This window comes from Numida meleagris, chromosome 5 (genome assembly GCF_002078875.1).
Source record: "Numida meleagris isolate 19003 breed g44 Domestic line chromosome 5, NumMel1.0, whole genome shotgun sequence".
Classification (NCBI taxonomy): Eukaryota; Metazoa; Chordata; class Aves; order Galliformes; family Numididae; genus Numida; species Numida meleagris.
Window position 1 is genome coordinate 1,795,487 of NC_034413.1, and position 10,403 is coordinate 1,805,889.

Genomic DNA, 10,403 nt, shown 5'->3' on the forward strand with positions numbered 1-10,403 from the left:
TCACTAGTTACATGGGAGAAGAGCCCAACACCCACCTCACCACAACCTCCCTTCAGGCAGTTGTAGTGAGAAATAAGGTCTCCCCAAGCCTCCTCTTCTCCAGACTAAATAACCCCAGTTCCCTCAGCCACTCCTCCTAAGGCCTGTGCTCCAGACCCCTCACCAGATCTGTCATCCTTCTCTAAACACACTCCAGGGCCTCAATGCCTTTCTTGCAGTGAGGGGCTCAAAACTGGACACAGTACTCAAGGTGCGGCCTCACCAGTGCTGAGCACAGAGGAATGATCGCTTCCCCACTCCTGCCCACAACACTATTTCTGAAACAAGCCAGGATGCCATTGGCCTTCTTGGCCACCTGGGCACACTGCTGGCTCATGCTCAGTTGAGCATCGACCAATACTCCCAAGTCTGTTTCCTCTACACAGTCTTCCAGCCACTCCGCCCCAAGCCTGTAGCATTGCCTGGGGTTGTTGCAGCCAAAGTGCAGGACCTGTCACTTGGTCATGGTGAACTTCATCCCACTGACCTCAGCCCCATGATCTAGTCTGTCCAGATCACTCTGTAGGGCCTTCCTACCCCCAGGCAGATCGACACTTCCTGCCAGCTTGGTGTCATCTGCGAACTTACTGAGGGTGCACTCAATGCCCTCATCCAGGTCATCAATAAAGATACTGAAAAGGACAGGCCCCACTACTGACCCCTGCAAAACACCACTCATGAGACTGGTCACAGCTGGATTCAACTCCATTCACCACCACTCTCCGGGCCCAGGCATCCAGCCAGTTCTTTACCCAGCCAAGCATGTACCTCTCCAAGCCACAGGCTGCCAGCTTCTCCAGGAGAATACTGGGAGAGACAGTATTGAAGGCTTTGCTGAAGTCTAGGTAGACTATGCCAACGGCCTTTCACCTACCCACTAGGCAGGTCACCCGATCATAGAGGGAGATCAGGTTGGTCAAGCAGGACCTGCCTTTCACAAACCCATGCTGGCTAGGCCTGATCCCCTAGCTGTCCTGTACATGACGCATGATCTCCCTCAAGATGACCTGCTCTATAACCTTACCTGGCACTGAGGTCAGGCTGACAGGCCTGTAGTTCCACAAATCCTTCTTAGGACCCTTCTTGTAGATAGGAGTGGCACTGGCAAGCCTCCAACCCTCTGGGACCTCTCCAGTTGAACAGGAACACTGATAGGTGATGGAAAGTGGCTTTGCTATCATCTCCACGAGCTCCTTCAGCACCCTTGGGCAGATCCCATCCGGCCCCATGGACTCGTGGCTGTCCAGGTGTAGTAGATCTCTTTCCATCTGAATCATGGGGGTTTTATTCTGCTCCCCATCCAAGACATCCAGGTCAGTGGGTAGAGTACCTCAAGGATAACTGGTCTGACTGTTACAGATGTAAAGAAGGTGTTGAGAACCTCAGCCTTCTCCTTATCCTCACTGGTCACGTTCCCCATTACATTCAGTAAAGGATGGAGATTCTCCTTAGCCCTCCTCTTACTGTTAATGTATTTGTAAAAAAGTTTTTTGTTCTCTCTTACCCCAATGGCCAAGTTAAGTTCAAGCTGGGATTTTGCTTAACTTTCTCCCTGCACATCTTAACAACGACTTTGTACTCTCCTCAAGTTGCTTGTTCCTTCTTCCACAGGAAGTCAACTCTCCTTCTCCTGGAGCCTCAGGAAAAGCTCCCTGTTCGTCCACGTTGGTCTCCTTCCCCACTGGCTCATCTCGTGGCACAGAGGGACAGTCCATTCCTGTGCCTTTAAGGCTTCCTTCTTGCAGAGCGACCAGCCCTACTGGACCGAATCCCAAAGGACTCTCCCTACCAGCATCCTGAACAATTCAAAGTCCACTCTCCGAGACTCCACCAAGCATAGAGCACTCTCCCATTTCGTGGTCGCTCTGTCCAAGACAGCTCCCGACCTCCACATCTCCCACCAGTCCTTCTGTTTGTGAACAGCAGGTCGATTTAAAACAAATTAATAAAAAAAAACCACTGTGCAGTCACTTGATCGCCTCCCGTCACAGCGCAGCCAGCCCCAGGCGCCCCGCCGCGCACAGAGCGGCCTTATCCCGCCCACCGCTCCCGCTCAGCTCCGCGGCGAGAGCCCCGGGCCGGCCCCGGGCGCAGCACGGCCCCGCTCCCGCCGGTGACACGCGAGGCGCCGGGCCCGCAGCAGGCCTCTCGCAGGGGAAGGCCCGATTCGTCCCGTTGTCACTCCTGTAGTGACCAGCACCCTCCTGCAGCTCTCTGCGCCTGTGCCTCTTCCAGCTCCGGAACCCAAAGACATCCCCGGGAGAGTTTGTTAACGACAGTCTCTAAAAGTCGTGATTTTACTGGAGGTCTGAGTTGTTTGTTACAAGGCTGTCTCCAATGACACCGATTCAGAGTTTGAAGGCTGCAGGATATTAAAATTAACAATGTAAATAACAGCCAATTCTTCAGAGGGCAAAGGAACTTGTCGCTAATTTTCAAAGGAGATGCTTTACTTAACTACGGCTAATTAGCTGTGATCTTCACACAAGCAACAAAAGAATTGCATTTGATTCTACATTTTTCTAGATAGCAGAAAAGAATTTCCCATTGATCCAAAACAGACTTTCAGGATCATTATCAAGTCCTCAAATGTGTACAAATCACCGCGCCCAGGACTGTTTTCACACACAATATTCAGACATTGCAACGTGGTGCTGTGGGTAAAACGTCTGGAACAGGTGTAGCTTGAAAGCAGATCAGCGAGGAATGCTGAGCTAATGTTGGGCTCTAAAGTCCATTCAAGAGGACAATGGGCGTTATGCATATACATAGCAAAGTTTACTTCAAATCCAGCACAGAATGGTTCACACTTTAAAGCCCCCACCTGCAGCCAGTCCCATCCTCTGTCATCTCACACCACATTAGCATTTCTGTTAGCAGGATGGCTAAGTCTTCTCGGACTCATTAAAAGTTCACTTTTTTCCACTTTATTAATTACTTTATTTCACCTGAAGTACAGAGAAAGACTGATCTCATGACTTTTTAGTGCCTCACTAAGACATTACAGGTTTATAGCCTCACTAAGACAGAAGGTTCCTGCAGTTCTGGTTACAGGGTTCAGACGCTATCAAATCCATTTCATGTTTTATATGCTTTGGAGATATTCTTCCCTTCCTCAACGACTATTGCTGTAATTACACAAATGATCTGCTCTACTGTCACTTCCAGTCAAAGGTGTCATCCAAAATTAAAAATTCATGTAGAAACTAGAGATGTTACTTTTTAAGCAGACAGTTCAGACCTGATCTGGTTTCACAATGCTTTCATAATGCTTTAACTTCCCACGTGCCTGGCTCACAGCCGAGCCACCAGCATGCAGTGCTGCCCGCCCTTCAGCTCACACTGCTTTAGCCATACCAACATGTCTTTGGTATTGAAGGCCTCTAATTCATTGTTATCTAAATGAGACACGCTACCAGCCTGATGTGAGCTGTAACCCTGCACACCTCTGCTCTGTGCCAATGCTCATGGCAAATGGCCCCTCTCCTCCTCCGTAATAGTTGGTTGCATTGGAGTTTCTGCACCACAGGGATGTGCATGAATAAATTCTTCTTCTTATGGTTTTTGCAATGCACAAGGGCAGAGCTGGTGCACCAGAGCACCATGATGCTACAAACAGCACTGTGTGCCCAGGAGCCGCCTGCTGAATCTGTGCCTGCTTTGATCACAGCTCAGAAAATAAGCTCAATACAGAAAGTGCGAAGAAATATACCTGGCATCCTAGTCCCCTTCTGGGATGGCTGAATTACTCTTACCAGGCACAGTTAGCAGGGCCAGAACAGATTTTGGGGGGCCGTGCAACTCCATTTAGTTCAAATAACACCCATCATTTTAAACCTTAATTTTCCTGGCCATGATAAAAGTAATTATGGAGTAGCTGTTGCTTGGCTGTTGCCATTTGCTTAAAGCAGGAGATGAGGGGGGAAGAACTAACCACTTCCAGCAGCAGAGAAAGTTTTCTGTTTACCCTATCTTACCACTGTCTCATCAAATACATCAGAAGGAAGCATCCTTTTCAGAAGGAAAATAGTGTGTTTTTTCTTTGGAGAGAGCGTTAACAATTTGAGCTGAATTTTGAGACTGGATGTGCCCATTGACCCATTACTGGAGTGGGTGTTTTCATACCCAACCAGTTAATTGCCCATAAAGATTCATAATGTAACATGACATGAAGAACCACCAGATGTGACTCGTTAAAGTCTCATGCACAGAGCTAGGAAATCAGAAAATAGGATTGTTTTTCCAGATTGAGGCAGCATTTCAAGTTTAAATAAATGCTCTATAGCTACTCTTTCCTTGCCTTTTTCTCAGCAAAATTGTCAGGAAGGGGAAAAAGGCATTGAGAGAAGAACAAGCAGCTCTTATGCAGAGCTTCAAAGAAGTGATGAAATATTCCTGCAGCTCTCCTTGCATGCAGTGGGCTGATGTTAGGCTGTACCTGAGCTGCTCACAGGTGCTGTGTGTTGCTCCTGGAAGATTTAAGCTTGAGGAAAGTCCTGTGAGCTGTAAGAGCAGCTTTGCAACAGCACACATTCTGTAGTATTTCCCCACGCACTCTCTGCTGTCTCTCCAGTGCTGGCACATGGTTGGTTGGGAGACCACAAACAGTTCACAGTGGAACAAGATATTAAAGTTTCAGCCTGTAAAAGAAGTTTTGCTGGCTTCGTACTCTAAGAGGCCCTAGGAGGAAACTCATTATGCAAGGTCATGCTCATCTGGGTAAAAAGACTATTTCTTGATTTCTTCCTCCAATAGACTTCAGTGGTAAGTGGTACGGGGCTTCATTTGATCTCAGTGTACACTGAGTTAAGAGCCTACAGAAACAATTCTTGAACAAGAACAGAAAGCAGAAAATCTGTCATAATTGTAAAAAGAGAAAAAGTGAGGAGTCATCATGGTCACCCTTTATTAAGATGCTTACATTCAGCAGAACACCGAGTCACTCAGGAAACTGGAAGCTCATGCTAGGCTTCCACATGGTAACACACACCAAAGGGCCAATGGACTGGGAAAGTACTATTTTATGCATCATTACTTGCATGTGGCATTGCTTCTGACATTGAACTCTGAAGTCTGTACTCAAGAAAAAAATTGAATTAAAGCCTGAGCCGGTTAAACTGTTCATAGAGGGTACAGCTGAAGGTATTCGTGCCTGTGCTGCAGCCTAAAACTGGGCTCTTTTTTTGTACACTTCCTTGAATGAAAGCTAAAGTGGAAAAAGAAAACAAAACTATAAATGATATATGCACATAGCACTTCTGCTTGGAAAGTATTTTATCCTGAGATGCATTCTGAGCATCGCTCCAGTTAGAAGCACCCATAATTTTTTGAGTGATTCAGCTGAGAGAAGATAAGCAGCAGTGGCCAACTCCAAATATTTGATATTTTTTCAAGCAGAAGACACTGACAGTCCCACAGGTAGGAGAATAGCAACTGCAATTCCTGCTCAAGGCCTCCATCCGCCATTACCAGCATCACCCAACGCATGAATGCTCACCTGGTGCCCCCACTGAGGAGGAACACAGCCATATCACCCACTCCTACAAAGTGATTTCAGCTGTATGTATAAAATTCATCTTTATATGACATTCCATAATACGAAAATCCACATAATCAGCAACAAGGACACAAAAAGCCTGCCTTAGCCAACCAGCAGATTGCAGCTGAAATCTCTGGCACACAGCAAGCACTGACACAGGTGACTCACAACAACCTCACTTCAGCACAAAGGAGCCAGAAACATCTCAAGTGCCACAGTCACAGCTCTTACTTCTGGAAGGGATCAGAATAGCTGCATGTCCCAATGCATACGCCATGAAACAAGAGTATCTTTCCATTATGAATTTCCTCCAGTAATGCATAAAAGCCCATAAAACCGCAGACAAACCATAAAATAACCTTCCCATTGGCTGGATGAAGGAATTAGCAAGAGTGGAGAACAAGCAATGCAGAGATTTCCTTAGTTTTAATGCTTATGTGTGTTCAGATCATTGGCAAGGTCTGGGCAGTACCTTTATAATGCTGCAGAGAAAAGTGAGAACTACACATGCATATAAAGAATGAAAAACTATTGAGGTAGACCAAGGCTCTACTTAAGGAAAAACAGTTTTTCTCCAGGTTGCAAACTGGTTTTCTTTGAAAAAGCAAAGATTGTTATCCAAGGTCAGTAACAGAGCACATAATGTAACCCAGAAATCTGATTATCAAGACTTGTGTGTTAGCCACAGCATGCTCTGTTCTCTGAGATCTTTTCTGATGGTTGAACATTTGTCTCACAGCTTCAGGTTTCATGTTTACCTTGATTGACTTCATCTGAGCATTGCTTGTTCTCACAGTTAACAGAAAAGCAGCAATCATTTACAGCTTTCTCATCAACACAACTTTACCAAGATTTTCTAAAAACAATCAGGCCAGAGCTCTGAAGTGATAAGAAAAAAGTCTTGCTACCAACTCTGAAAACATATCTTTTTCCAACCAGTGAAGTAGTTCCAAATAAAAAGCCTGCTATCTGACACAGCCAGTATGCCACTGACTGGCAAGATCCCTCTCACCCTGCAGTGCTTCACAAAGGGATCTGCCAAACAGGATGCATAGTTCACCAAGGACATGTGAAAAGGTCACTAGCACTCACCTGGAAAGCAAGTGTCAGACAGCAAAAAGTTCATTCAGAAGAAACATTTTCTTCCATGCAGCAAAGCACTTCTCAGAACATCCATCCTCTGGTTACGAGGCAACTCCTCCTCCACTTCTATTTGCCTCTCCCATGGGATCCATAAGAAAACTTTCTACTCCCAGGACCAAGGTATCCCCAAAACAAACTAAGTTTCACAAACAGCAACCATGCCCTCCTGTCCCCCTTTTACCTTAGGGCGAGGAGCAGCATGGCAAGTCCCAACAGCACAGCTGGCAGAAACCCAACCTCCTCCCCCCTGCTTCTCTCCAATTAGCTGCATCTCTTAATGAGCCACAGGTTGTCACCTGGACCTAGAAATTAGCAGGGAAGGGAGTGTGTTCTTCTCACAGCTGTGCACTTTGCTTCCTGTGGTGTGGGTTGCCATGGAAGGGCTCTGCATTTCCATTTTTGGGAAGGCTAAATGTCTTCCGTGACTCTTCACATCCCTTCAGTGACTTCTGTTGTAGCTTGTTCCACGAGCTCTCCCACTCCAATCCAGACACACTGAGAGCAGTTTCCAGCATGTCTCTGTTAACAAAGCTCAGCCCTGCCATTTCTAGGTTAGACCTAAAGCTTAGCTGGAAGATACCTACCCAGAGATCCGGGCTAAAACCTTGAATCCAAGGCAAAACTCTAAGACAAGAATGTTTATACTAGAGCCATGGATAGGAGTTGCTAAAATTGATGAAAAACGCAAAGAGTAAGATTAAATCCTCTTGTAGCCTGTACAACAGTGGGGGAAAATAGAAGATGGCATAAACTCCCTCCACAGGAATGTCCTTGGCAGGTATAGGAAGCTCACACCTCTTATTGAGACCCCTAGCCAAGGTGCCTGAAGTTGAATAACCACCCTACTTTTCATTGCTAATCCTTGATAATTTATGTGAGACAAGTTCACTAAATTCTCAAAGCCAAGGAGCCTGACAAATGTCTGCTTTCCATATCTGAGTCCCAATGAGCATTGTGCTACCTAAGCCTTGGCACTTAACAACCTCTGCCTTCAGCTGGCTTTTCCACGATCTTGCAGATGTAATTTCCTCCCTTCCTCGTAATGCCAGCAATGAACAATAGATTCTAACAGAACCCAGTGCTGGATACAGGGCTACATCAGAGTACACTCTACGTGAGATCTTTCCAGCAGATAAATGCCAAATGGTTGGCAGAGTACAGCTAGTAGCAAACCGCTCTGCTTCTCCACGTCCATGAGGCAGCCCAAGCTGTTTATTAAGATTGTATCCACTCCCATGGGAGTGACCATGACATAATGACCATCCTTAAAAGGTGCACTCTTTCATTACGAAGAACTTACGTTTTCTTCTGTGTTTTGTCCAGCTGAAGGCTCAGGTCATAGAATCATAGAATCACCAAGGTTGGAAAAGACCTACAAGATCATCCAGTCCAACCGTCCACCTATCACCAGTAGTTCTCACTAAACATGTGTCCCTCAAATGTTCTAGTTTTCTGGAGCAAAGCATCATCTATACCATGCTGGGCATCATTTGTAGCATTAACCAGTCACATCCGTACATTTTTTACTGCTTCTTGCTGCTAGTGTCAACTTCACTGATCCCAAAGTGTGTGAGTACTTTCTCGTCATAGGAAGGGTCTGAGGTTTGAGAGTCTGGTCCTCTCCTGTGCTGCATGGTCCCTCACACCCATCACTCATTTCTCTGGGCTGGTTCTCTGTGTACACGCTGCATGGGTCTGTGTGTACATACAAGCGATATAACCCACCACAGTGCTGGCAAGATCGGGCTCTGCTCCTTTCTCCCTTTCTGTTCCTTGGTCACCATTCCTCACTTCTTCTGCCTCTTTCCGAGTGCTACTCAGCAGTTTCTCTCCCTCTCTCTGCCTAACAGCCATCATAATACTCCTGCACACCAGAGAGAAATTAGCAATTTTTAATCATTCATAAAAGTTCACCGGGGTTTTCCTGCCCTAACCTGATCTCTTAGAAAGCACATAGGCCAGCAACATTGAGTTTTCAGCCACACAGAATATATTGTCCGTGTCTGTCTTTCTAATCGTCTGTTTAGAAGCATATGACTCTCCTACCTCATTCAGGGCACCTCCTCCTGACACCATTGCCCCCACACCACAGCCACCACAGCATCCCCAGCCCGGGGCTCAGCCCCACAGCAGTGCCTGCTGGAGCTTCAGCTGCCAACCGCCACAGAATCCTTCCAAGGTGAAAGCATCGCCTGTAAAGCATTGTGAAAGGCTCAGCTTTATTAAATCGGTAATTCTCATTAGAGTCATATAATATCACTTTCTGCAGAGAGAGAACAATGGGGATTTTTTTTTTTTTTTGTATGTATGTATCTACTGATTATGCGCCTAAAAAACTGTGGGATTGGTATATAAGGAACTAGGACCTGTGATTTTCATTTGAACAAAATTTTAAAGGAGATACAGAATTTCTATCACATGCATCTACTACATTTATGTGACAAATGAAATGTTGCTGGATTATTTATATTTTAAAGATATCAGCTAAGGTATTTCATTTCTGGACCTTCTTAAGTATTCGTTGCCTCTAAATGAACTGGATATGTTGTATAATGGAATTACTAGATTTGTATTAAATTGTAGCTTTGGGACCCATCACTGTGTGATGCTATCTACTTTCAACTGGCTTTGTTTATCACAGAGAAGGGAACTGAATTAGCATAAGATACTACAAAGTAGTAAAGGGATTTTAGCACCCTATCTATTTGACCTCCTATTGACCTGGGCTAATTCATATTCTCCCTGGGATGCTGTAACAGGTCATCTCGTATTCGGAAAAAAATTAGGTCAAATTATGGAGCGGCGTCTCTCGCCTCCTCGGCTGTGAAGCCAAGGAATTCCCCCTCCACACGTGCAGCACGCACCAGTGGCTGCGCACCTCCCTTAGAGCAAAATGAACTTTTATTTGTAAATTACCAGGCAAGAGGTTTGTATTTGTCTTACTGATGGCACTCATGTGACTGCTGCTGTTGTACCGGCGCTGGTGGCACGAGCAGCGCGGCGGTGGGAGCCCGGTCACAGCAACACGGGGAAAACTGTGGGATCCTGATCTGAGCCCAGGTGGGGAAGGCATATTTGACCCTGTTTAGGATGGCAGACATAATAAATGAGCTTCGTGTGGCCTTGCACCGCAATGGTACCCATCGTGAGAAGCCCATCTGCACCCTTTGCTGCCCTGTGTCCCTTGAAAGCCACCCCACGCATGGTGCCTGTGCCTTTGGCCTTGGATGGGCTTTGGTCTTGATGACCTCCTCAGATCTCAGCTGCAATTTTTTAGGCAGCTTTAGATTCAATTCCACATTAAAAAACGTAAATATATATATATAAAGTAGATCTTTAGTTGAAGGCTGCTGTTATTAATTCCTGGAATTTAGGTCTATATTTTCTTGAACAAAAAACCATGAAATGAACTCCAGCAGTTGCTCTGCAGTGCAAAGGGCTGATGAATTGCCACAGCAGCCTGCTTTATTCTCCTTAATAAGAAATTAGATCACAATAGGGATTTACGAAAATTACCTTGAAATGTTTGTGTGTTTGAGTGATTGCACAATTTGTGCTAAAATTATGTTGAATCATATGAGTTAGAGCATCTGCCTCTTTAGTTAGTCTCTATGTTGCTTTAAAAATGCCCTCTTCTTTTTTAATGGGAGTCTGCTAACGAATGCAAAAGCTTAACCGTACA